A 26916-nucleotide genomic window follows, 5' to 3' on the forward strand; every position below is an offset into this window, starting at 1 on the left:
AGATGACGTGTTACAGACGCGAAATTTAGACGACAGGAAGAAGATGCTATGATATGTAAATGTTTAGCTTTTCAGAGCATTCACACAAGGTTGGCGATGGTGGCGACAGCTACAACATGCTGACATGAGGAAAGTTTCCAACCGATTTCTCATACACAAACAGCAGTTGACCGGCGTTGCCTGGTGAAACGTTGTTGTGGTGCCTCGTGTAAGGAGGAGAAATGCGTACCATCGCGTTTCCGACTTTGACAAAGGTCGGATTGTAGCCTATCGCGATTGCGGTTTATCGAATCGCGACACTGCTGCTCGCGTTGGTCGAGATCCAATGACTGTTCGCAGAATATGGAATCGGTGGGTTCAGGAGGGTAATACGGAACGCCGTGCTGGATCCCAACGGCCTCGTATCACTAGCAGTCGAGATGACAGGCATCTTATCCGCATGGCTGTAACGGATCGTGCAGCCACGTCTCGATAACTGAGTCAACAGAGGGGGACGTTTGCAAGACAACAACCGTCTGCACGAACAGTTCGACGACGGTTGCTGCAGCATGGCCTATCAGCTCGGAGACAATGGCTGCGGTTACTCTTGACGCTGCATCACAGACAGGAGCGCCTGCGATGGTTTACTCAACGACGAACCTGCGTGCACAAATGGCAAAACGTCATTTTTTCGGATGAATCCAGGTTCTGTTTACAGCATCATGATGGTCGCATCCGTGTTTGGAGACATCGTGGTGAACGCACATTGGAAGCGTGTATGCGTCACCGTCATACTGGCGTATCACCCGGCGTGATGGTATAGGGTGCCATTGCTTACACGTCTCGGTCACCTCTTGTTCACAGTGACGGCACTTTGAACAGTGGACGTTACATTTCAGATGTGTTACGACCCGTGGCTCTACCCTTCATTCGATCCCTGCGAAACCCTACATTTCAGCAGGATAATGCACGACCGCATGTTGCAGGTCCTATACGAACCTTTCTGGATACAGAAAATGTTCGACTGCTGCCCTGGCCAGCACATTCTCCAGATTTCTCACCAATTTAACACGTCTGCTCAATGGTGGCGAGCAACTGACTCGTCGCAATACGCCAGTCACAACTCTTGAAGAACTGTGATATCGTGTTGAAGCTGCATGAGCAGCTGTACCTATTCACGCCATCCAAGCTCTGTTTGACTCAATGCCCAGGTGTATCAAGGCCGTTATTACGGCCATAGGTGGTTGGTCTGGGTAATGATTTCTCGGGATCTAAGCACCCAAATTGAGTGAAAATGCAATCACATGTCAGTCTAGTATAATATATTTGTCCAATGAGTACCCTTTTATGATCTGCATTTCTTCTTGGTGTAGCAATTTTAATAGGCAGTAGTGTATATAGGCTACCTCGACTGGTAACAATATCATTGAAATCCTCCTGTACGTACTACCACTTAATCTTATAAAATTAATAAAATATTAAAATAACCGACGTTTCAGACTTGTTGCAGTGGGTGTTCTCAGGCCGATTCTCAGTTCTCGCCTTTTCCTACTCATCTAAAGTTGTTCGTTCATGTACGATTGCTTGATCATCTTATCACTACTGCCAGCAAACAAATCATTCTGGGTTCCACTTCACAGATACGTAAACTTCTGTATAGCACAGCACACGCAAAGGATCTAGTAGCATGTGTCATTGCTTCAAGTACTTACGTAATATAGCTCAGTTTGACGCATATTTGCATCCGTTCCAAGCACGCATAACGGGTCCTGAAAACAAGCCATCTTGCTGAGGCTACGGAGTCGGGCTGCTGCTCCTTTTTGCACTGGTCGGCGAATACGTTAACAGAGACCTGCAATCGGCTTTGCACAGTTGTTACTGCAGCGCAATTCCCACAATATCTTCCTGGCCTCGGCCTTCACTCTTGGCTCAGTGCGACTCCCACGTTATAATGTCCTTGTGCACGGGTCACGTGTATTCACCGAGCGTGAGAAGGAGAAGGAGAAACATTCATTTGAGCCAATCCTTACTTCATGTTGCCTAGGGCGTCCAGGAAACGCGGTCTTATTTGTTGTGTTGCTCCTAAGCAACCTGTCTTTTACGTTGGCCGAATGGAAGCATTCGAAAGAAAGGTACATACCGCCTATTTGACTTGGCTTATTCCCATGATACATTTCTTCACAAGCTATTCGACATATTAATTCGATAGACCTAAACTGCTAACACGAAAATAATTATTCTATTAACATTTTCAATATAATACACCTATAGATTCCATTAGGCTTTATTTCCGGTATGTACACGACATTGTACGACAATGCTGACAAGTTATGCTATATGTAACTGACAGTTGAAACGTAGCGGATAGACACTGATAAGCCAAAAAAATTATGGCCCCTGCCCACCGCGACGTTGAATATCGCCTGGTGGCCTTGTGGGCACTTGGCAGAGTAGCAAAAGCATGTCAGCGGAGCAGATGTGGACGGGGATCACCCTAGCAGGGATATGGGGACAGAAAATGGGAAAATACACTAAGATAAGCGACTTTGATACAGGGCAGGTTATTATCACGCAGAACCTGTGAACGAGTATCTCAAAAACGGCGAAGGTTGTCGAATGTTCACGTGCTACTGTCGTGACCATCTACAGAAAGATGTATAAGGACAGTGAAACACCACTAGGCACTAAATGGTTGGACGTCCGTGACTCTTCACAGAACTTGGGGTTCGGAGGCTTGTCTGCTACGTAAAATAGGATAGATGGTGATCTGTAGAATCTCTACCGAAAAAGCAAAATGCTGGTTTTGGAAGCACGCCGTTCATCGTACACTGTTGAAGATGGAGCTCCGCAGCAGACCACGCCTACGTATGTATTCTCATGCTGACCTAAAGACATCGTCAGTTACGATTGCAGTTGGCGCGGGACCATCGGAAATCGACCGTCGATCAATGAAACCGTGTCGGCTCTTCAGGTGAATCACATTTATGCTACACTAGGTCAACGGTCGTCTCCATAAACGCCGTCATCGAGGTGAACGGCGGCTGGAAACGTGCGGTGCGCCACGGACGCAGGCTAGTGGGAGCAGGATTATGCTATGGGAGACATTCTCCAGCCCTTGCATGGGCCCTGTAGTAGTAATCGTGACACACTGACAGCTGCGAACCACCTCCATCCCTTCCTCCTTGATGCCTTCTTCGACGGCTATGTCATCTTTCAGCAGTACAATTGTCCGTGTCTCGGAGCTACAACCGTGCTACAATGGTTTGAGGAGCATTACATTGAACTCAAGTTGATATCTTAGTGACCGAACGCGCTTGATCTGAATCCTATGGAACCCACTTACGTCGCTGTCGAACTCCATCGTCGCGTACGTAAATCAGCAGCCCGTTATTTACGCGAATTACATAACCTGTTGCTAATCGCTTAAAGCCAGATACCTCCAAAAATCTACCAACAAGCTGTCAGATCCCTGTTAGGCGCCGGCCACTGTGGCCGAGCTGTTCTAGGCGCTGCCGTCTGGAACCATGCGACCGCTACGGTCGCAGGTTCGAATCCTGCCTCGGACGTGTATGTGTGTGATGCCCTTAGGTTAGTTACATTTAAGTAGTTCTAAGTCTAGGGGACTGATGACCTCAAATGTTAAGTCCCATAGTGCTCAGAGCCATTTGAACCATCTGAACCCTGATAGGCAGATTCAGTGATGTATTTCGTTCCATAGACGGACAAACAAGCTATAAATCAGGTGGTCATTATGTTTGGCTCATCATTGTAAAACTGTCGATTGGTAACAGCGGAAGCCGGCCGAAGTGGCCGTGCGGTTAAAGGCGCTACAGTCTGGAACCGCAAGACCGCTACGGTCGCAGGTTCGAATCCTGCCTCGGGCATGGATGTTTGTGATGTCCTTAGGTTAGTTAGGTTTAACTAGCTCTAAGTTCTAGGGGACTAATGACCTCAGCAGTTGAGTCCCACAGTGCTCAGAGCCATTTTTTTTTTTTTTTGGTAACAGCGGAACAAATTTATTAAGGGGTGGCGGGAGGGGGGGGGGGGGGGGGAAGGAAAAACAGAATGAAACTTCACGGTTTAAGAGGGTTGTGATATTATTGGAGGGATTTCAGTATTGAGTCAAATTTAGAACAGATCTTGGCAGTGTGAGACGACTAATCTGAATGACGTTACAGCTCTTCTGGCCTGGATGCACTGATTCCGTTGGAGAGGCTACGTGAGGCTGTATCAGTTATTGCAAATCGAATAAAATTTACAAATAACTTGGAAATAAGGGCCCACTTATCACTACAACGTTGCACCTGCTCTGGGTTGGATGCATGCACTCATTCCGTTGAGAAGAGAGCTATAAAGCATTTGTATTGTTTCTTGTTTCTTGAGAAAAGCTGTCTAAAACTGATCTAGCTGGTCGTTGATCTCTTGGATACTGTCACACTGGGATGAGGTTCACAGCCGAGCTGCTCTATTGGGGACAGATCTAGTGATCTTTCTCTACGCAGGAGTATCTCAACATCACATAAACAATTCAGACACAAAGTGACCGGTAACGCGATATTGTCGTACGAGAGATAACACATGAGGACGGAGTATGTCCGTGATGTATCGTTGCGCTGTCAGAGTTCCCTCGGTCACTACTATGACCTGAAGTCACATCCAATGACTCACTACACCATGACCCCAGACATGACACCACTGTGCCTCTCCAAAACATTAAAAGAACGGGACCTCTCACCGGTCGCCGCCATAATCGCCGACGATGCTCATCCTTGATAGCGCAGAACAACGATTATCGCTCGTCATAATGCAACGCCGTTCATTAACAGTCGTTGCTTCCCAGTCACGCTACCATTCCAAATGCAGTGATGTTAGCGGCAATTTACTTATCGGACGGTTGCTGATAGTTTCCGGTGAATGGTTCTAGATGGCACACAAAGTTGTAGGGCGTTCTTGTCCCATGTCAGGCGCATATGTGAAGTTGTTGCAATGTGACTAGTGCACTACGCCGAACTTCCCTTGTGGTCGCCGGCCGCGGTGGCCAAGCGGTTCTAGGCGCTTCAATCCGGAACCGCACGACTGCTACGGTCGCAGGTTCAAATCCTGCCTCGGGCATGGATGTGTGTGATGTCCTTAGTTTAGTTAGGTTTAAGTAGTTCTAAGTTCTAGGGGACTGATGACCTCAGATGTTAAGTCCCATAGTGCTCAGAGCCATTTGAACCATTTGAACCCTTGTGGTCGACCGGATTCTTCTCGCCGAGTATGCCTGCAGCCACGTTCCCATGCAGTCCAACATCTGAATGCCTCACAAAACTGGACATTGCACGAGTCGACCAAGCGCCCAAAAGCAGAACCACAAAGAGATCATTTAAAATTCAGATACTGATAATGCTGTTCATACTAGTATGCGGCATCTCCGTTTCCTGCACAGTGACCACTCAGCACCTGACGTAGTTTGCGGCCCTTTGTATACCCTACCAGGTATGGTAGCAACATTGAACACAAACAACACCAGTTTGCTCTGCCAACCGTTCTACCTGTAACAGAGAATTACAACTCTCACAATTTACGTAACCATGTGTGTACGCAGTTACATTGTCATACGATCAGGTTTTCTGGATACCTCAGATTTTTTGTCGTGCAGTGTATTTATCTGACATGTAGGCTTATGCGGAAGTGAAACTTCGACGGTAAGCAATGCAGAGAAGGAGGAAAAAGAAATCTTTTGAGCTTTGATATTTCAGGAATTTGGAAACTTCTGGTAAATCCTGTGGGACAAACTGCTGAGGTCATCGGTCCCTAAGCTTACACACTACTTAATCTAACTTAGACTAACTTATGCTAAAGACAATACACACACCCATGCCCGAGGGAGGACTCGAACCTCCGACGGGAGCTGCCGCGCGAACTGTGACAAGGCGCCCAGACCGCACGGCTACCGTGAGCGGCAATATTTCTTAAGAATGTTATAGATTACATGACTAGATCATGTAGGCCTAATTATTGAAGAGGTGCTAAACATAATTGAAAGAAGCAGAAACTTGGTGCAACTTCACTAAAAGGAGGGGTCGGTTGACAGCAAGTAATTATCAGTAGGGTTATAGAGGGAGATTCTAAACAACCCAGTCCCACAGTCTAATTAAAAATGATAGCTGACTAAAATTATTTCTTCGACACCTCTGTCTAAAATAATAGAAACAGAAATGTTTATAGTTCATTTTACGGGACAAGAACAGCAGGTAGGCCCTAATTACGTTTACTCTTGTGGGGGTCAGAAGTTAAAAACTAATACTCATTTTAAAGGTTTTAATGTCGTAGTAGATGGTTTTGTCCTGTAATAAAATGCAATATATTGTCTGAAAGAGGCTTGAGTTGGACACCTTTCGGAACAAAATGCTTTCACTTGTAATGGATGATTCGGTATAATGCCTTCATGAAACAATACTGTCGATAATTAGGATCTCTTCACTTTCGTGATAAAGTAACTGGATAAATAAGTAATATTATTGAAAAAAACACTATTTAAACTTCACACCTTTTGTATTTAACAGCTGTCGAAACAGTAACACTCTTCAGTATAAACAAGTTCCGTAAACCGCAGGATTTTTACAAATCCATGTTGTACAGTTGTAATGGAGACATTTCTGGCCAAAGAAGTCAACTAGTCTCAAACAAAGACCTTAATTTGAGGAAGAAATTTCTGAGGATGTGTGTTTGGAGCACAGCACTGCACGGTAGTGAAACATGGACTGCGGGAAAACCGGAGCAGATGAGATTCGAAGCATTTGAGATCTACATCTACATCCACGTGCACACTCGGCAAGCCACCGTGCGGTGCGTGACGGTACCCTGCACCACCGGTACTCACTTTTTCCTGTTCCACTGGCAAATGGATTGGGGAAAAACCGCTGCCTGTATACCTCGGTATAATCGTTAGAATGTGAATAGTATCAAAACTTTCATTTGACTCAGCTGTATCGTTATCTACTAGTGTACAGATATCTTAAAAGTACAGGTTCTGTTCAAGGTGCAGAGGGGTGGGGGGTGGGTGGGTACAAATTGCAGAAGGACTTCGATACCCAACTACAGTAAGCAATTTCAAATGCATGCAAGTTGCAATAGTTCTGCAGAGACGAAAAGACTTGCAAGTACAGGCTGGCACGGAGAGCTGGATACTACAACAACCACCACAAGATGCGATCCTGCATTGTAGTTTAATATACATGTAATTATCTCCATGGAGTTTTGACTAACAGAACTCAGTAAGTATTACTAGAGTGTGAATGTTGAACAGAACTGGATGTAACATCCGGTGCGCCTCAAGGAAGCGTTACAGCACCACATGTATTCTCAGTGTACAGAAATGATTTATCACAAGAGGACGATACGTCTATACTTTTGTCTACAAGGATGTGTCGTAGTTTCGCGATTGTATGGACACGCAGAGAGACCTGTACAGTACTTCTACTTGACGTAGTACATGTCACCTTTCTTGAAATGTTGATCATCGCACGTCATTGCTCGCTGTAATGAGAGAGAACCCAATAGCATCCGATTATAAGATAGACAATAAACGCCTGAAGCTCCGTCGCGTTGTTTTAACACTACGAAGCGATGAGGGAGTGAACGAACACGCAATATCAGTACTAGGGAAGGTGAATGGGAAACTTAGATTTGTTTAAAACGTTCTTGAAATGTTTTGTGCACGTGTAAAGGAAATCGCATGCAAGACGCTAACGCACAATTTTAAAAGTACTGCTGCAGCGTTTGAAGGCTTTATGAGGTAGACACGCCGGCAGACATCAAACAAATTCAGCGACGCGTGGTTCAAGTCGTCACAGGTCGGCATGACCCAGACGTCCAACAGCGACGTGCAGGAAACTCAAATAGGAATGACTGGATGGAAAGCGACGTTGTTCCGGCGAAGCCGATACGCATAACTTTAGAGAATCGATATTCGTGGAAGATTAGAAAATTACGCTTCCATTGTCATGTGGGTATCATAAGAATAAAGTGAGAGGATGGTAGACATACTTCCCTGGCACGATACACTAATGGAACAGGACACCACGTTACCAGTAGTAGTACGACGTACCCTCCGCCGTGCACTATACATCTACGCCGGCCGCGGTAGCCGAACGGTCTAGGCGCTTCAGTCCGGAGCCGCGCGACTGCTGCGGCTGCAGGTTCGAATCCTGCCTCGGGCATGGATGTGTGTGATGTCCTTAGGTTAGTTAGGTTTAAGTAGTTCTAAGTTCTAGGGGACTGATGACCTCCGATGTTAAGTCCCATAGTGCTCAGAGCCATTTGAACCATTTTTATACATCTACATCGGAGCGCTAGCCTCATTACAATGTGCGTAATGGAATAATTCCAATTAGAAAGGAGGCATGTGCAGACAGGTGTGAATAATACTGAGCATCAGTTTAACAAGTCGTGGTTGTAAAACATTGACACAGGTTATTTACAGAAGAAAAACTGGAAGCGGCCGACCTCGGGGTAGGTCAGTTTGGGTTCCGCAGCAATACAGGAATACGCGAAGAAATACTGACCCTACGACTTTCCATAGAAGATAGCTTGAAAGATGGCAAAACTACGTTTATAGCATTTGTAGATTGGGAGAAACCTTTTGACAATGTCGACTAGAATACACTCTTTGAAGTTATGGAGTTACAGGGAAAATACAGGGAGCTAAAGGTTATAAACAGCTCATACAGAAAACAGACAGCATTTATAATACAGTAAGCAGGTTCAAATTGCGGTAGTTGTACAGACACGGAGGGGCTTGCACTGGATAGAATGAAAAATGGTTCAAATGTTTTTAAGCACTATGGGACTTAACATCTGAGGTCATCAGTCCCCTAGACTTAGACCTACTTAAACCTAACTAACAAAAGAACATTACACACACCCATGCCCGAGGCAGGATTCGAACCTGTGACCGTAGCAGCAGCGCGGTTCCGGACTGAAGCGCCTAGAACCGCTCGGCCACAGGGTTAGAATGACATGGAGAGCTGTATCAACCCTGTCTTCTGACCGAAAACCACAACAACGACACGATCCTGTGAACTTCGAAACGTTGTAGAGAATGCCCTGAGGATCAAATGGAGAAAAGGAACTAAGGTCCGGATACGTCGTCTAACGGTGCTGACGAAGCATCGAAGTTGTGGGAAACGACACCTCCCCGATTCGACATCAGCTGACGGACCGCAGTACTTGTCAGAGAGGACCTCACCCCATTCAATACGTCAGATGCTGTGAAACGCATCTGCATCTGTCACACGACACTGCAGAAGCCACTAAGCGCAGTTACGGCAGAGGAGAAAGCGTGCTACAGCTCGACTACCAAAAAAAAAAAAAAAAAAAAAAAAAACCAGAATCGCGTTTTTAACTTTTTAGCAACAGGGCACAGCAACGAAGAAGAAAAGAATGTATGCTGGTGCTAAAATGTTAAAATAGCGTTTCTGGGATTATATGCTAAGTTTACACTGTTCATTTTTTCCACCATTTTGCACGTATTTTCTGCATTTGACTTACGAAATTCATAACCTAGCATCAAACCTTTTCGTGACAGGAATATGCATTTCACCTCATTCAAGGGAAAAAAATAAAGGATGTATTATGACAAATTACACCTGATGTTGGACCCACAGGGACCGAAATGCATCGTGTGCTTAATAAAACACGAAAAGTTGTGACTGAAGGCTTTTTTTTTTTTTTTTTTTTTTTTTTTGTTAAAATACGTTGGCTTCAAAGCTATGCGATGTTGTACAGCTACGAAGAGCAGCTGATCCTCCTTTCACGTACTTTGATTTTCATCTGTAGTAACAATAACTATTCAACATTGCTGACACTGTTAAATAAATGTGTAAAAACACGACAAATACATCTAATATTAAAGTTCAGATGGTAGCAGATAATATGAACTGCGTCATACTTGAGTCATGTGAAAATTCCATTTAGATGATCACGACGTGAAAAGAACTCTCAGCATCCATCAGTGATATTACTGCACGTGTTGCATCTCTCTGCACTAGTCTGTTAATGACAGCCGTTACTGTAGATGACGCATTATCCCCCTCCAAAAGCTACACGCTTCATCATCCTGCGAGTACTCTCCTTCCGTCAACCAGGTAACATTAACTTAATGTGTTTGTAATGAGATTGCCCCACATTCCAGCTCAGAAAGCACCCCTACCATTCCCCGTTCCCCAACACACACACACTAAAGCGATAATGTACATCTGTGCACTACTTCTCTTATAGATGCGGAACTACTGCACCTTTACTCGCATTCCGCAATATACGAGTACAGCGTCATCAGCAACCAGAAGACCTTAATAGATTCCTAATGTCTCTTGCATTAAGCTGCAGGCGTAATTCCCTTCACGGTTAGCACAGTCTGGCTTGTAACACTGAAATAATAAATTGCACTAAAAGCACCTTGCAACAGCACCATGCAACACAATGTCAGGTATCGATAAGTATATCTAAGTACAGTAATTACACTGCCACATTTAGCACTGCATCAGTTTCCTGTGCAGATGTCTGGGCTTGAAGACTTACCTGCCCACTTGTCGCGTAACATGCTTTGGTGAAAGCGGAGATTTTCCAGAACCTCTGTCGGACTTTTGCTAGAAGCGTTTCACGAACGGAACGTCGTATCTCTACGCTTTGAGAGAGACCAGAACTTCCGGGGCGTCATCGTGTTGATAAACATGCCTCCCACAGTGCCCTAAATTCCACTTTCAGCTCCCTCATACTGACGTTGATTGTCCAATTTCCCCGATGTTCCCATGGCGAGGAGTTATCCGGTGTCGAATCCTTCCTTGCACGTAATTGGCCTGCTAAATATAGTCCGAACGAGATTGCTAAATTCACTGTTACATATTGTTTGTGCATACTTTTGAGAAGCACTCAAATATACAGGGTCATTCAGCTGCCCCCGCCTATGGGCTTTATGCAACCCGTAAAACCTATAAATAACATGCGCGTGAATTTCGAATTCTCTCGCTCGCTAAGCACAAACTGTCAGTCCTACAGACAATTTACCAGATATAGACTGGGACACTCAGATGTTTAGCACGGGTGGTAGGGACAGAGCATCGAGTGACATTATACTGAGTGCACTATCCGAAAATTACCTCGAGCAATTAAACAGAGAACCGACTCGTGGAGATAACATCTTGGACCTACTGATAACAAAGAGACCCGAACTTTTCGACTCTGTATGTACAGAACAGGGAATCAGTGATCATAAGGCCGTTGCAGCATCCCTGAATATGGAAGTTAGTAGGAATATAAAAAAAGGGAGGAAGGTTTATCTGTTTAGCAAGAATAATAGAAGGCAGATTTCAGACTACCTAACAGATCAAAACGAAAATTTCTGTTCCGATACTGACAATGTTGAGTGTTTATGGAAAAAGTTCAAGGCAATCGTAAAATGCGTTTTAGACAGGTACGTGACGAGTAAAACTGTGAGGGACGGGAAAAACCCACCGTGGTACAACAACAAAGTTAGGAAACTACTGCGAAAGCAAAGAGAGCTCCACTCTAAGTTTAAACGCAGCCAAAACCTCTCAGACAAACAGAAGCTAAACGATGTCAAAGTTAGCGTAAGGAGGGCTATGCATGAAGCGTTCAGTGAATTCGAAAGTAAAATTCTATGTACCGACTTGACAGAAAATTCTAGGAAGTTCTGGTCTTACGTTAAATCAGTAAGTGGCTCGAAACAGCATATCCAGACACTCCGGGATGATGATGGCATTGAAACAGAGGATGACACGCGTAAAGCTGAAATACTAAACACCTTTTTCCAAAGCTGTTTCACAGAGGAAGACCGCACTGCAGTTCTTTCTCTAAATCCTCGCACAAACGAAAAAATGGCTGACATCGAAATAAGTGTCCAAGGAATAGAAAAGCAACTGGAATCACTCAACAGAGGAAAGTCCACTGGACCTGACGGGATACCAATTCGATTCTACACAGAGTACGCGAAAGAACTTGCCCCCCTTCTAACAGCCGTGTACCGCAAGTCTCTAGAGGAACGGAAGTTTCCAAATGATTGGAAAAGAGCACAGGTAGTCCCAGTCTTCAAGAAGGGTCGTCGAGCAGATGCGCAAAACTATAGACCTATATCTCTGAAGTCGATCTGTTGTAGAATTTTAGAACATGTTTTTTGCTCGAGTATCATGTCGTTTTTGGAAACCCAGAATCTACTATGTAGGATTCAACATGGATTCCGGAAACAGAGATCGTGTGAGACCCAACTCGCTTTATTTGTTCATGAGACCCAGAAAATATTAGATACAGGCTCCCAGGTAGATGCTATTTCTCTTGACTTCCGGAAGGCGTTCGATACAGTTCCGCACTGTCGCCTGATAAACAAAGTAAGAGCCTACGGAATATCAGACCAGCTGTGTGGCTGGAGTGAAGAGTTTTTAGCAAACAGAACACAGCATGTTGTTATCAATGGAGAGACGTCTACAGACGTTAAAGTAACCTCTGGCGTGCCACAGGGGAGTGTTATGGGACCGTTGCTTTTCACAATATATACACTCCTGGAAATTGAAATAAGAACACCGTGAATTCATTGTCCCAGGAAGGGGAAACTTTATTGACACATTCCTGGGGTCAGATACATCACATGATCACACTGACAGAACCACAGGCACATAGACACAGGCAACAGAGCATGCACAATGTCGGCACTAGTACAGTGTATATCCACCTTTCGCAGCAATGCAGGCTGCTATTCTCCCATGGAGACGATCGTAGAGATGCTGGATGTAGTCCTGTGGAACGGCTTGCCATGCCATTTCCACCTGGCGCCTCAGTTGGACCAGCGTTCGTGCTGGACGTGCAGACCGCGTGAGACGACGCTTCATCCAGTCCCAAACATACTCAATGGGGGACAGATCCGGAGATCTTGCTGGCCAGGGTAGTTGACTTACACGTTCTAGAGCACGTTGGGTGGCACGGGATACATGCGGACGTGCATTGTCCTGTTGGAACAGCAAGTTCCCTTGCCGGTCTAGGAATGGTAGAACGATGGGTTCGATGACGGTTTGGATGTACCGTGCACTATTCAGTGTCCCCTCGACGATCACCAGTGGTGTACGGCCAGTGTAGGAGATCGCTCCCCACATCATGATGCCGGGTGTTGGCCCTGTGTGCCTCGGTCGTATGCAGTCCTGATTGTGGCGCTCACCTGCACGGCGCCAAACACGCATACGACCATCATTGGCACCAAGGCAGAAGCGACTCTCATCGCTGAAGACGACACGTCTCCATTCGTCCCTCCATTCACGCCTGTCGCGACACCACTGGAGGCGGGCTGCACGATGTTGGGGCGTGAGCGGAAGACGGCCTAACGGTGTGCGGGACCGTAGCCCAGCTTCATGGAGACGGTTGCGAATGGTCCTCGCCGATACCCCAGGAGCAACAGTGTCCCTAATTTGCTGGGAAGTGGCGGTGCGGTCCCCTACGGCACTGCGTAGGATCCTACGGTCTTGGCGTGCATCCGTGCGTCGCTGCGGTCCGGTCCCAGGTCGACGGGCACGTGCACCTTCCGCCGACCACTGGCGACAACATTACATTACACTGTGGAGACCTCACGCCCCACGTGTTGAGCAATTCGGCGGTACGTCCACCCGGCCTCCCGCATGCCCACTATACGCCCTCGCTCAAAGTCCGTCAACTGCACATACGGTTCACGTCCACGCTGTCGCGGCATGCTACCAGTGTTAAAGACTGCGATGGAGCTCCGTATGCCACGGCAAACTGGCTGACACTGACGGCGGCGGTGCACAAATGCTGCGCAGCTAGCGCCATTCGACGGCCAACACCGCGGTTCCTGGTGTGTCCGCTGTGCCGTGCGTGTGATCATTGCTTGTACAGCCCTGTCGCAGTGTCCAAAGCAAGTATGGTGGGTCTGACACACCGGTGTCAATGTGTTCTTTTTTCCATTTCCAGGAGTGTATAAATGACCTAGTAGATAGTGTTGGAAGTCCCATGCGGCTTTTCGCGGATGATGCTGTAGTATACAGAGAAGTTGCAGCATTAGAAAATTGTAGCGAAATGCAGGAAGATCTGCAGCGGATAGGCACTTGGTGCAGGGAGTGGCAACTAACCCTTAACATAGACAAATGCAATGTATTGCGAATACATAGAAAGAGGGATCCTTTATTGTATGATTATATGATAGCGGAACAAACACTGGTAGCAGTTACTTCTGTAAAATATCTGGGAGTATGCGTGCGGAACGATTTGAAGTGGAATGATCATATAAAATTAATTGTTGGTAAGGCGGGTACCAGGTTGAGATTCATTGGAAGAGTCCTTAGAAAATGTAGTCCATCAACAAAGGAGGTGGCGTACAAAACACTCGTTCGACCTATACTTGAGTATTGCTCATCAGTGTGGGATCCGTACCAGATCGGGTTGACGGAAGTGATAGAGAAGGTCCAAAGAAGAGCGGCGCGTTTCGTCACAGGGTTATTTGGTAACCGTGATAGCGTTACGGAGATGTTTAACAAACTCAAGTGGCAGACTCTGCAAGAGAGGCGCTCTGCATCGCGGTGTAGCTTGCTCGCCAGGTTTCGAGAGGGTGCGTTTCTGGATGAAGTATCGAATATATTGCTTCCCCCTACTTATACCTCCCGAGGAGATCACGAATGTAAAATTAGAGAGATTAGAGCGCGCACGGAGGCTTTCAGACAGTCGTTCTTCCCGCGAACCATACGCGACTGGAACAGGAAAGGGAGGTAATGACAGTGGCACGTAAAGTGCCCTCCGCCACACACCGTTGGGTGGCTTGCGGAGTATAAATGTAGATGTAGAAATATGGACAAGACCTTTTTGTAGGAAATTTAATTTAGGTAATTTGTTTACCGTCATACACTACTGGCCATTAAAATTGCTACACCACGAAGATGACGTGCTACAGACGCGAAATTAAACCGACAGGAAGAAGATGCTGTGATATGCAAATGATCAGCTTTTCAGAGCATTCACACAAGGTTGGCGCCGGTGGCGACACCTACAATGTGCTGACATGAGGAAAGTTTCCAACCGATTTCTCATACACAAACAGCAGTTGACCGGCGTTGCCTGGTGAAACGTTGCTGTGATGCCTCGTGTAAGGAGGAGAAATGCGTACCATCACGTTCCCGTCTTTGATAAAGGTCGGATTGTAGCCTACCGCGATTGCGGTTTATCGTTTCGCGACATTGCGGCTCGTATTGGGCGAGATCCAATGACTGTTAGCAGAATATGGAATCGGTGGGTTCAGGAGGGTAATACGGAACGCCCTGCTGGATGCCAACGGCCTCGTATCACTAGGAGTCGAGATGACAGGCATCTTATCCGCATGGCTGTAACGGATCGTATAGCCACGTCTCGATCCCTGAGTCAACAGATTGGGACGTTTGCATGACAACAGCCACCTGCACGAACAGTTCGACTACGTTTGCAGCAACATGGACTATCAGCTCGGAGACCGTGGCTGCGGTTACCTTTGACGCTGCATCACAGACAGGAGCGCCTGCGATGGTTTACTCAACGACGAACCTGGGTGCACGTATGGCAAAACATCATTTTTTCGGATGAATCCAGGTTCTGTTTACAGCATCGTGATGGTCGCATCCGTGTTTGGCGACATCGCGGTGAACGCACATTGGAAGCGTGTATTTGTCCTTGCCATACTAGCGTATCACCCGGCGTGATGGTATGGGGTGCCATTGGTTACACGTCTCGGTCACCTCTTGTTCGCATTGACGGCACTTTGAACAGTGGACGTTACATTTCAGATGTGTTACGACCCGTGGCTCTACCCTTCATTCGATCCCTGCGAAACCCTACATTTCAGCAGGATAATGCACGACCGCATGTTGCAGGACCTATATGGGCCTTTGAGGATACAGAAAATGTTCGACTGGTGCCCTGGCCAGCACATTCACCAGATCTCTCACCAACTGTACACGTCTGGTCAATGGTGACCAAGCAACTGGCTCGTTACAATACGCCAGTCACTACTCTTGATGAACTGTGGTATCGTGTTGAAGCTGCATGGGCAGCTGTACCTGTACACGCCATCAAAGCTCTGTTTGACTCAATGCCCAGGCGTATCAAGGCCGTTATTACGGCCAGAGGTGGTTGTTCTGGATAATGATTTCTCAGGATCTATGCATCCAAATTGCGTGAAAATGTAATCACATGTCAGTTCTAGTAAAATATATTTGTCCAATGAATACCCGTTTATCATTTGCATTTCTTCTTGGTGTAGCAATTTTAATGGCCAGTAGTGTATGTTGTCGCTTGAGGCTACTGTTTCCGAGTTATTCAAGAAAAACGCGTTTAAAAGTCACTTTAGTACATTCTTCTTGAATAACTCGAAACCAGTGGCCTCCAGCGGAAACGTATGCGAGTTAAAAATTTAACAACGGTAAGTTTCTTACGACAAGGTGCTGTTCGTTTTTTATGTAGGACTAATAGTTTGTGTGTAGGTAAGTAGAGAATATTGAAGTCTTGCTCGTGGTATTTGGAGGCGTTGAAGGTTGCATAAACCCACAGTAGGGGCAGCCCAATCACTCTGTGTACATTTCTCTAGAAGTGCGACAGCTTCTCGACGTTTGACTCGGTGCGGACGCATTAATGTCGTCCGAGCACCTACGGGATTAATAATTTTCGAGTAGCGGTTAATGGATGAAGGACGCTGCATTGCAGCTTGCAATGAATTGAGAATTTGGGTCCGACCGAAAGCGTGTCTAGATGGCCAAGTCGGTTAAGGAAGCGTTTTAGAGAGGCAAAGCATCCGGGTCAAGTCCCAGTCCGACACAAATTTTCAACTTTCGCCATAGCATTACCGAAGTGCCCCTTGCGGCTGGAAGTCATAAGTGCCGCACCCACCGTTTACCGTTTCCCTTTCCTTCACCATCCTCTATTTCATATAGACGTTAGTTGTGTCTCAGAGAGAACTTGAATTTAGTAACCTGAAAACTATTTTGAAATAATCTCAAAGTCGGCGATAAGGCTTATCTTTGTGGTTTACGTGGTATTTTAAATTAAAGTTCAGTTTTAGTACTGTCCTACGATGAATGAGAAATGGCATCTGACTGGTTCGCCATCTCTGATGACCTAGCTGTCGAGGTGAATTTCAACTCTATTCTTCCTTCTTTTTTTCGATTACAAAAGGAATACTGAGGTGTGTTTCTCCGCTTGTTCTCTTTTGTTCAGAAAATGGTTCAGATGGCTCTGAGAATTTTGGGACTTAACATATGAGGTTATCAGTCCCCTAGACTTAGAACTACTTAAACCTAACTAACCTAAGGACAGCACACACATCCATATCCGAGGCAGGATTCGAACCTACGACCGTAGCAGTCACGCGCTTCCGGACAGAAGCGCCTAGAACCGCTCGGCCACAACGGCCGGCAAATGTTGCGTGAGAGAATATCAGTAAATGAAAATCAATATTCCAAATTTTCGTGTGTTCATATGTATAAGAACTTAAACTAGAAATTACATGTTTCAGGTCTTTTGATAACAGCAATGCTTGGAAACTAAAATGTTAAAAAGTCGACTTACTTATCCCTTTTTCCTTCAATAATGTCTTACGGAATCATACTGTCGGACAACTCTTCACTGACAAAGGAAGCATTTGTTTCATAGAAGAGTCTAATAGGGTTGCTATGTGGTGCACACTCTATATCCTCTTGTAGACAATTTGTTAAACAGCTGCACACAATGAGAATAGTCTCAGAGATCCATCACTCCCTTCTAACGTATGTTGCAATAATCAGTCGCAGTGCGAAAACAGAAGTACCATTAAAAATATAGTACTGGAAGGTGAACTAACTAACATCACCCATCGCTTAGCCTCCGTGTGGTGTATGAAAGTGTGTGGTAGTCAACCATAACAGTCTTTGAGCACTTACGCATTGATGTCAATAATTAGTGATTCCTAGCCGACGTCGACACCACTAGAAATTTCTATTACTTAAGTGTTATGAATTATTAACTCCAGTAGCTGAACTGTGACTAATGGGCTATTTTCGGAAGAGATACGGAAACTACAGACACTATTGTCTAATGTGTTGTTTGGTCTTCTCTTTTTATTACTAGACTTTGTTAAATAATATTAATCGCAATATTGTTTTCGGCAGTGGATCGATCACTACCTTCATTTACATGCAGGAAAGCCTTAAACTGAACATCTTTAGATTTAGTGCATACTTTTTTGGAGCGTTGACAGGATGCTACAGTGTAGCGACATCAAGACATCTCATTAATTACCTACGGCATACACAGAAACTGCGAACGGCTTTGCCGCAGTGGTAACATTGGTTCCCGTCAGATCACCGAAGTTAAGCGCTGTCGGGCTGGACTAGTACTTGCTTGGGTGACCACCCGGTCTACCGAGCGCTGTTGGCAGGCGGGGTGCAGTCAGCCCTTGTGAGGCAAACTGAGGAGCTACTTGACCGAGAAGTAGCGGTTTCGGTCTCGTACACTGACCTGCGACCGGGAGTGCGGTGTGCTGATCACATGCCCCTTTATCTCCGCATCCAGTGACGTCTGTGGGCCGAGGATTACACGGCAACCGGTTGGTACCGTTGGGCCTTCATGGCCTATTCGGGCGGAGTTTATTTTATTTTTAGTACATAGGAACTAGCAGCATAGGGTTTGTCGGAAAGAGTCCGATGGCCTGTGCGTTGGCTCTACTGCGCATACAGAACCGTGAACAGTTTGATATCCTGGAACTCCTTGAATGCTAGTCTTACTTCCTTCGTAGTTGGTCACAGGTAGTTATAATTCTCAGCGGAGAAATTGTATAGCTCTGCTGACATAAACTGATTGTAACATAAATGAGACATCGAGGCACTGCGGCACAGTAAAGGTCTACCAAACATATTTATTATTATAATGTAATGGCGAAAATAATAGGTCGATGAGTAAGAGGCTTAATGACTGCAAATATGGAATTCATAATACAATATCCCTCTGTTTATAGTTCCAGATTCAAGCCACTGTTTTGAGTCGCACAGCATGAATGCTGGGACTCGAGTTGTAAAACTACGGTAGACTATCATAAGTGAGCGTAGACTATGGTAGCTGACCTAGTAGCTTTGACCATTTAGGGTCATACCTGCTTTATCTTTACATTAGATGGCCGGCTAGTGTGGCCAACGGTTCTAGGCGCTTCAGTCTTGAACCGCGCGATCGCTACGGTTGCAGGTTCGAATCCTGCCTCGAGCATGGATGTTTGTGATGTCCTTAGGTTAGCTAGGTTTAAGTAGTTCTAAGTTCTAGGGGACTGATGACCTTAGAAATTAAGTCCCATAGTGCTCAGAGCCATTTGAACCATTACATCAGATGTGTTGCATATCTATCGGGCGTTACCTCATAACGATCAATTTTTTTACGCAGGGTATGAGTCTCTTATTATATCTCGGCAAAAACCGAAAGCGGTGAACCGTCTAAAAACTTACTGAGGATTTACAAAGCGGCGGGTAAACTATGTAACATTTTTGTTCTACGTAGTTATCCTTCTGTCTGTTACTTAAAAATAAACAGTATTTATGGAAAAATTTAAACCGTCAATGTTTAATTCAGGTTTTATTCGAAAATTGTTGATTTGTAACGTGAAACGGAGGGATTTTGTAGTAAAAATAAATAAAACAGTACAGATTTATCACACAGCGCTGTAAACGCAATTTCCTCACCAAAAAGTTAAAAAAACATGCAAAACAGAAATATATCCTACATTCCTTCAATACTTCGGCAAAATCATACAAAACAAGCTTCTTTTATTCATAAACAACTTTCGCGTTTATCAGTAATAACAGGGATCTCTTGCCTTTGATCATGACGAAGAACGTTCCGTTCAGTACAAAACCACAACAATAACAAACATATTTTTTAATGTTTGTGTTGATCATGATGAAGAACGTTCTGTTCAGTACAAAACAACAATAACTAAACACAAACATTAAAAAAATATGTTTAGTTATTGTTGTTGTTTTGTACTGAACAGAACGTTCATCATCATGATCAAAGGCAAGAGATCCCTCTTATTACTGATAAATGCGAAAGTTGTTTATGAATAAAAGAAGCTTGTTTTGTATGATTTCGATGAAGTATTGAAGGAATATATGATATATTTCTGTTTTGCATCTTTTTTTTACCTTTTTGGTGAGGAAATTTCGTTTAAAGCGCTGTGAGATAAATCTGTACTGTTTTATTTATTTTTACTACAAAATCCCTCCGTTTCACGTTACAAATCAACAATTTTCGAATAAAACCTGTCTTTCATCAAAAGTAACTGTTTTGGTTACATGAAAGCTTTCATCAAAAGTAACTGTTTTGGTTACATGAAAGCGCATAAGTTACACGACCAACTAATTCTTTTTACTTGTAAACCTACTGAAAGGACATAAAATACATAATGGACTAACACTAAATGATGTGCGGTTCTAATTTGTGTGCGAAGCAAGGAAAAGTAGAAGCCATCGGCTCTCAGTTTCTCTCTTACGCATTAGTTTACGTTTCTTTCCGTAGCAACTCGACCAATACTGCCGTTAAACCTACCGTTTACTACATCTTTTTTGTAGTATACCAAAACTACAGAACCGTTTAGGTAGAGTGCAACTTCAGCTGAAACTAATGGTGAGAAATCTTCGCTCTTACACATTTAATAACATACAGTACCTACAAGAAGCACATAGCAAAAGGCCGTAGCTGTAGAAGAGAGTGTTCAACAACATATCGTTTCCGAATAACATGACGTTTAAATTTATCTGCCGTCTCGTTAAATTCCCAGTGTCCCTACGATACGCTAGTAAATGTCCGTCTCGTTGATGATGCTCCGAAGTTGTTAAAACACTGTAAACCACTGGCTGGAGGAATAGCAGCTGCTATCTCTCCTGCTCTCGGCTAAGTACTGCTGGAAGTAGAGCCTACCTGATGGCTTCCTGTCTTGTCCGTGATACCAAGCGTCGGAGTGACAGGGTGAAGTTAAGCCCAGGCATACCGTATACCAGATTTGCAAGAGCAGTCAGTGGTACCCGACATAATACTAATCCCATTCCACAATAGTACAGATCCGTGGGTCATGAATGATGGGTGACGCAAGGTGGGGGGAGGGGGGGAGAAGGTGATACGGGGAACTACAATAGTGCACCAGTTTCGAAAAACTGGCTAAGAATAGGATTTCATATGAGTGAAACTCTTGGGTACAAACTTTTCCCTTTCAACATTGCCCCGTTTGGATACATCAACAGCTCATAATTTGTGCATATAAGTTTACTGTTTTTCGAAACAGTACTACTAGTGACCTATAGGGAAAAAATGGACAAACTGTGTTATTTTATTTTTCAATGCACATCTCTCACTAGTCCCCAAGTGTCCTCGTTGTCACGGTGGTTATATTTATGTCATTCGTTGTTGCTTTCTTCTGGTGGTTGGTTTGGATGTTGAATGACATCGAGTGTGTCGTCTGCTCATATGTTAGAGGAAGCTTTCATAGACTCTGCCCGTGTAGCCCAAGCTGTTGCCAACTTGAATTTTCTTCCTTGGAATTGCCGAGTTGAATTTCCTTCCTTGGACGGCAATCCAGGCATGACGTTCATAGATGAGTAAGAATCTGCAGGTGTGGTCGGCCGTGGTTGGTCACTGCAGAATCTCCCTTCACTAATCGGAAGCGATGTTGGTCTGTGGTGCCGTCATGTTAGACACCCCGAAGTTGACGCTGGAGGTGGACTGTAGAAATTTGTATGTGCTCGGCACATTTTGTCGTCGAGGAGGGTATTGTCTATGATATATTTAGGTAGTATTACACATTAATGCGTTCCTCTTCCCGAAATATTTTCATGGAAGTATGTCATCTGTTATTTAATTTATTTGAGTTATCAAACTTCTGAATGGTCTGATGCAGCCCACCACGAATGCCAATCTCTGTCTCCTCGTACAGTTTTTACCCACTAGATATCGCTGTAGTACCATGGAAGTGATTCCCTGATATCTTAACACATGTCCTGTCATCCTGTCCCTTCTCCTTATCAGTCTTTTCGAAACGTTCCTTTCTTCGCCGATTCTGCGGAGAACGTCCTCATTCCGTTTCAGTGTACCTAATTTTCAGCGCTGTTAAACTTACATTCGATGTTAACAAAAATCTCTATTTTTCAGAAAAGCTTTCCTTGCTATGGCCATTATGCATTCTACGTCGTCTCTGCTTTGGCATAGTCAATATTTCTCCTCCCCAAATAGCATAACTCTTCTTCTGCTTTTACATGTCATTTTCTGCAGTTCCCTCAGTAATGACGGATTTAGTTCGTTTAAATTCTATTACCCTTGTTTTACTATTGTTGATACTCGTCTTAGGACGCCTTTTCAAGAGACACGATGTTGCAGTGTTCCTACGGACATGTAACACAACAACTGCAGGCGTTATGAAATACACGAAATGTATTCGCAGTTGCGAATATGGACAACAGTCAGTCGTGTAATGAAATGAAGACAGTGAAAATTTGTGTCAGAGCGGGACTCGAAGCGAGATTTCCCGCCTTATGCTAACAGTCGCCCAACAATTAGTCTACTTGAGCACGGCTCCCGGCCACGCGCATTACTGATCCAGGTGGAAGTTTTGGTCTGACCACGAGGCTTTCTCAGGTAGCCTAATGGTTAGGCGACCGCTCGCGTAAATCGGGAAATCCGGCTTCGAGTCCCCACCCGGCCAAATTTTCTTTGTCGTCGTTCCATAACACAGCTGATGATTGTCCAAATTCGCAAGTGCGAATACGTTTCGTCTTTTCAGGAGATTGTCCATGCCGTTCAACTGCCCTTCAAGGCCTTTGCTGTCTGTGACAGAATTAAAATGCCATTGAAAAAACCCTGACATTTAATTCCATTTCCAGATTTCTCTTTCGTTGCCTTTACTGCTTACACATATTCAGATTCAGTAACATGGGGGACAGGCTACAATCCTGTCTTACTTCCTTCTGAATATCCACATTGGTTGTTACACGTACATGATTTGGATAAAAAGTAGCGGCAACACAGTTATAATTCATTCCAGACTTCGTTGACAGACGTTCAGCGTCTTACATGCTCTCAATATAATCGCCTCGCTTCTCTGTCACCTTCCCCCACAGAGGTGGAGTACGTCGTACCTCGCAGCGCATCCATGTGTGTCGTAGTCTCTCAAGGCCTAGGACACAAATAACGTTTCCTCTTCTATTGTAGAGTGTGCCACGAAGAGGTTCCTTCATTTTGACGAACAGTTTGTAGTCGCACTGACTCGTATCGGGTGAATACGATAGTTGCTCCAGTACCTTCTAGCAGCCTCACGTACACAGGAGCTCCTGTATGGCGTTCCTCGTGTGGCATCGCGCATTATCGTGAAGGATGATGCCACAAAGAAAGATTTTTGTGCACTCCGACCACTTTCCTCTTCAGTCTAGATCCAGCACATTGTTCCTGTTTCATAAACATTCCGTTAGGACTCTTGAGTTGGCCTCCCGCCCTTTCAAACTGTGCACACAGCAGCTGATTCAAAGGTGTGCGGACATTTGCCACGCCGGACATTTGCCACGCCGGACATTTGCCACGATTTTACCTGCTCCGAAGGGTTGGGTCCCTTGTCTCCTCCTCCTCCTCCTCATCGCTGTCGCGCAGTAAAGGTACTTACTGAGCCTTTCCGCTGGTATACTTAACATAGGACCAGAATCTCTTTGGATTTTCTGCCACATTTCTAGAGAGACCTTCGTTGTGGAAACTATTAAATGCATCTCGCATTGAAATCCGCACCAAATTTCGAGGCTCAGTAAAACTTCGTCAATCGTGGGGATTTTGCGTTCGTCTAAATTATACGTGCCTTTTTCGGTGCTCCTGCAGCAGCTTTCTGTCGTGTTTTGTGTACCATGGGGGATCAGTTCCGTCTCTTATTAATTTATTTGGTATGAATCTCTCGAGTGCTGTTGATACTATTTCTCTGAACTTAAGCCACATATGGTCTTGACTTACATAGTTTGGAAGGATAGGAGACTGTCTTTTAGAAAGACGTCAACAGAATTTTTGCTGCTTTTATGAATAGATATATTTTGCGTTTAGTTTTGGTGAATTTCTTTGTTACGGAATTGAGCCTCGCTCGACTGTGTGTTCACTAATCCCTGTATCCGTCGTGATGCTCAGGATTATTTGTGGCTAAGAGGTCAAGTGTGTTTTCGTAACTATTTACAATTTGAATGGCCTCGTGAACTAATTGTTCAAAATAATTTTAAAAAAGCATTTAGAACAATTACGGAAGTTGTTTTCTACAATAGGGTCTGAAAATGTATTTTTGTCAACATACGGAAGGTAGATTGAAGTCACTGCCAACTATAATTGTATGAGTAGCGTACCTATTTGTGATGAGACTCAAGTTTTCTTTGTACTGTTCAGCAACTGTTTCATCTGAGACCGGATGTCGGTAAAAGGAGCCAGTTATTAGTTTATTCCGGTTGTCGAATATAACCTTTGCCCATATTACGTCACAGGAACTATCTGCTTCAATGTCGTTTGTGAGCTAAAACACACATTACATTATTTTTCCTTAAGTTGTGCTTCTTGTTTCTGTTGTAGTGCAGATCATTACAATTACGGCTTTTCAGTCCAAAATCTAGGATGCTTTCCCTGTGACCCTGTGAATATCCGAGCTAAACAATGTAGAACAACAACGTACGTTACAAGCATAGCATTCTGTATTACTTCATTTCCTACTTTCTAACATTTTAAAATTGTATATTGACTTTAGATGACACGTCAATCATAGATGTTGTTATCTCCATTTAGGGAACGTATTTTCAGTCATGTTTTGAACATTGTCCCGCTACACTTTATTAACTAATGTTTCGCCGCAAGGGATATGGGATTTTAGAGAGTAAATTAATATGGAGTATGTCGTTCTTCTTTTCAAACATTCACATTCCCATTTCTTCTTTCCTTATTGTCTTTTGGGCATGCAGTCGTAGTAATTAAAGTAGGCACGAATGCAGTGATCAAAAATAAATGATTAGCGCACATTCGTATTCTCTTTACATCGTTTCCTTTCTTGTTGCTCCCATGCCGATGGACTGTTTCTATCGCAATCAGTGAGCGTGAAAGGAAGCTACCATATGGACAGAGGGATCTATATTTATACTTGGCAGAACTAACTACATACTGACATAATCGTCGGTATTGCTTTCGTTTCCCAAAAGTTATAAGTATTTCTATTTCGGAAAAGAAGCTCTGTATTTCGCTAAGATGTCGAAGAAGAAGGTCCCTTACGTACTGGTTGTATCGAGTAAGATGTGGAGACGGCGGTTTGAAAGCGGACAGAAGAAGTACGAGGAAGGGCGTCCCTTACCTGAGGGATCGCTACTCAAGCTACCTGGCGAAGGGGCAAGTGTCCGGCATGGCAAATGTCCGGTGTGGCAAATGTCCGGCGTGGCAAATGTCCGGCATTCGATTCAAACACACCCTTCGCCGCTCACTGCACTGCATCAACTGACTTCCTGCTGTCAGCAGGCATCCCGTGCGACGCACATCCTTCTCGTTACGGCTGAGGTGGCACTACTTTTTATCCAGTCCATGTATTTACACTCCCGGAAATTGAAATAAGAACACCGTGAATTCATTGTCCCAGGAAGGGGAAACTTTATTGACACATTCCTGGGGTCAGATACATCACATGATCACACTGACAGAACCACAGGCACATAGACACAGGCAACAGAGCATGCACAATGTCGGCACTAGTACAGTGTATATCCACCTTTCGCAGCAATGCAGGCTGCTATTCTCCCATGGAGACGATCGTAGAGATGCTGGATGTAGTCCTGTGGAACGGCTTGCCATGCCATTTCCACCTGGCGCCTCAGTTGGACCAGCGTTCGTGCTGGACGTGCAGACCGCGTGAGACGACGCTTCATCCAGTCCCAAACATGCTCAATGGGGGACAGATCCGGAGATCTTGCTGGCCAGGGTAGTTGACTTACACCTTCTAGAGCACGTTGGGTGGCACGGGATGCATGCGGACGTGCATTGTCCTGTTGGAACAGCAAGTTCCCTTGCCGGTCTAGGAATGGTAGAACGATGGGTTCGATGACGGTTTGGATGTACCGTGCACCATTCAGTGTCCCCTCGACGATCACCAGTGGTGTACGGCCAGTGTAGGAGATCGCTCCCCACACCATGATGCCGGGTGTTGGCCCTGTGTGCCTCGGTCGTATGCAGTCCTGATTGTGGCGCTCACCTGCACGGCGCCAAACACGCATACGACCATCATTGGCACCAAGGCAGAAGCGACTCTCATTGCTGAAGACGACACGTCTCCATTCGTCCCTCCATTCACGCCTGTCGCGACACCACTGGAGGCGGGCTACCACGATGTTGGGGCGTGAGCGGAATACGGCCTAACGGTGTGCGGGACCGTAGCCCAGCTTCATGGAGACGGTTGCGAATGGTTCTTGCCGATACCCCAGGAGCAACAGTGTCCCTAATTTGCTGGGAAGTGGCGGTGCGGTCCCCTACGGCACTGCGTAGGATCCTACGGTCTTGCCGTGCATCCGTGCGTCGCTGCGGTCCGGTCCCAGGTCGACGGGCACGTGCACCTTCCGCCGACCACTGGCGACAACATTACATTACACTGTGGAGACCTCACGCCCCACGTGTTGAGCAATTCGGCGGTACGTCCACCCGGCCTCCCGCATGCCCACTATACGCCCTCGCTCAAAGTCCGTCAACTGCACATACGGTTCACGTCCACGCTGTCGCGGCATGCTACCAGTGTTAAAGACTGCGATGGAGCTCCGTATGCCACGGCAAACCGGCTGACACTGACGGCGGCGGTGCACAAATGCTGCGCAGCTAGCGCCATTCGACGGCAAACACCGCGGTTCCTGGTGTGTCCGCTGTGCCGTGCGT

At 45.3% G+C, this 26916-nt stretch overlaps 1 protein-coding gene and 1 pseudogene across 1 annotated transcript in view; both read left to right on the top strand.

Annotated features, from left to right (window-relative positions):
• LOC126455984 (uncharacterized) overlaps positions 1-26916 on the top strand; it is a gene marked incomplete at its 3' end in the record, with an annotated part of 1226620 nt that overhangs the window by 852754 nt on the left and 346950 nt on the right. The window lies entirely within an intron of this gene.
• LOC126459204 (5S ribosomal RNA) lies at positions 18291-18408 on the top strand (annotated as a pseudogene).

This window comes from Schistocerca serialis, chromosome 2 (assembly GCF_023864345.2).
Source record: "Schistocerca serialis cubense isolate TAMUIC-IGC-003099 chromosome 2, iqSchSeri2.2, whole genome shotgun sequence".
NCBI classification, from domain to species: domain Eukaryota; kingdom Metazoa; phylum Arthropoda; class Insecta; order Orthoptera; family Acrididae; genus Schistocerca; species Schistocerca serialis.